Source organism: Oryctolagus cuniculus, chromosome 15, assembly GCF_964237555.1.
Source record: "Oryctolagus cuniculus chromosome 15, mOryCun1.1, whole genome shotgun sequence".
NCBI classification, from domain to species: domain Eukaryota; kingdom Metazoa; phylum Chordata; class Mammalia; order Lagomorpha; family Leporidae; genus Oryctolagus; species Oryctolagus cuniculus.
In genome coordinates this window covers 59,095,813-59,097,801 of record NC_091446.1, presented here as the reverse complement: position 1 = coordinate 59,097,801, position 1,989 = coordinate 59,095,813, and the positions used below count along the sequence as shown (strand labels likewise).

The 1,989-nt window shown below is 38.8% G+C and overlaps 2 protein-coding genes across 8 annotated transcripts in view; one reads left to right on the top strand and one right to left on the bottom strand.

The window, feature by feature from the left end:
• Positions 1–1,989, top strand: part of CTNNA3 (catenin alpha 3) — a 1,675,875-nt gene that overhangs the window by 609,886 nt on the left and 1,064,000 nt on the right. The gene's annotated exons all lie outside the window — the stretch shown is intronic.
• Positions 1–1,989, bottom strand: part of LRRTM3 (leucine rich repeat transmembrane neuronal 3) — a 179,162-nt gene that overhangs the window by 87,705 nt on the left and 89,468 nt on the right. The gene's annotated exons all lie outside the window — the stretch shown is intronic.

The following is a 1,989-nucleotide window of genomic DNA, read 5'->3' as shown; positions in this document are numbered from 1 at the left end:
CTAAATACTGATAAGCCAGAAAAATTGGAGAGATATTAGGCCTCACATCAGTAAGTCAAAGTAAGATACTAGGTGCTATTACTTTCTGAATTTTTTTTTTAAAGTTAAGGTAAAAATAAACTGTTTTTCTGTTTTAAAATGCTGGGTACCATTTCCTCCTGACTTTTTTTTAAAGGTAAGATAAATAATAATAAACTTTTATATTTTATAACATCCTTAGGGTTTATTGTTATTATATCCAAAGATTATCTAAATTGATATTAGGAAATCTTTTTGCTTACATCTAGTTATGAGACATGCTAGTTACTGTGCTATAAAGTAACTTTTTCTGAAAAACAGTATTTACAAATGACATGTACAGCCTTTTTTCCTAGTTTCATTTATGTGTGTTTTTCCTTGTAATACCATAGTACTTGTATAACAACAAAGATTGTGATCTTAAAAGGTCAAAAGATCCCTGACTCAAGAAGGAAGAAGAGGTATGTGATAATGGAAGGCCATAGGAACAAACCTGAATCCTTGAAACATCCACGAGATATAGATACCTGAAGAATAATCTAGATTGCAATGATGGTGTTCTTGTTTAGATCTAAGATTGACATCTGGAGAATACCAGAGATGAGGAGGAGTGCAGGAGAAAGAAGAGAGCACAACCATGACAGACACCCACAGCATGCAGAGATGAGCCCTGGGAAAAGAAAGTAAGAGATGCAGTGACAGGGGCATGACGTAAAAGTCCAACGACAAACTGTAGGCTGATCCTGTTCTTTCACATGGCACTCTCAGGTATAACTAATATTTGAAAGGAAACCAAAGGGATAATATCACAATCAAGAGCTATGTGATCAAAACAAAAAGGGGGGGGGAGGGATTCCCATAAGAAACACAGGAAGATTAGGATAAATATTACTATTAGCTCAGAGAAATCATAATAGATACTCTATAGACAGATAAATGAGGAAACCAAAAACAAACCTGAAAAAGTATCTAGAGAGACAATGAGAAAAACAGAGATGTTACAAATGAGAAAAATAGAAGAGAAAAATAAATGTGTTAGAAAGACAAAAGATTAGCCTAGTGAGCCGCGGCGCCGGCCGAACAACTTAATACATTATCCCTCTTGGTAGTTTTTTTATCTGTTCTACTTAATATGACTGGTTTAGATCTGTAATTGATGCACAGTTATTCTTAAGTGTTGAAAATTAACTGAAATGTGATCCCTGTTGAACATGGTGGTGGGAATGGGAGAGGGAAGAGATGTATAATTTGGGACATGCTCAGGCTGACTTGCCCCAAGTGGTGGAGTTGGAAGCATACCAGGGGATTCCAATTCAATCCCATCGAGGTGGCATGTACCAATGCCATCTCACTGTTCCAGGTGATCAGTTTCAGTTCACAGTTGGTCATGGTGGAGGGACTGGGAGTCAAAGGGAGCACATAGACAAGTCTAGTACCTGCTAACGCTAACCGATAGAGTAAATAAAGGGGAGAGTGATCCAACATGGGAAGTGAGATACTCAGCAGACTCATAGAATGGCAGATGTCCTAAATAGCACTCTGGCCTCAGAATCAGCCCTAAAGGCATTCGGAGCTGGCTGAAAAGCCCATGAGAGTATTTCAGGCATGGAAAGCCAAGACACTCTGGCAAAAGATCTCTGCGAGTGAGATCCCAGTGGAAAGAACAGGTCATCAAAGAAGGAGGTACCTTTCTCTGAAGGGAGGAGAGAACCTCCACTTTGACTATGACCTTGTCTAAACAAGATAAGAGTCGGAGAACTCAGAGGGCTTCCATAGCCTTGGAAACTCATGACTGGAGCATAGGGAGATTACTGATGCCATAGACAGGAGTGTCAATTGGTAAAGTCAACAACAGGAGTCACTGTGCACTTACTCCTCATGTAGGATCTCTGTCCTTAATGTGCTGTACATTGAGATTTAATGCTATAATGAGTACTCAAACAATATATTTCACTTTGTGTTTCTATGGGG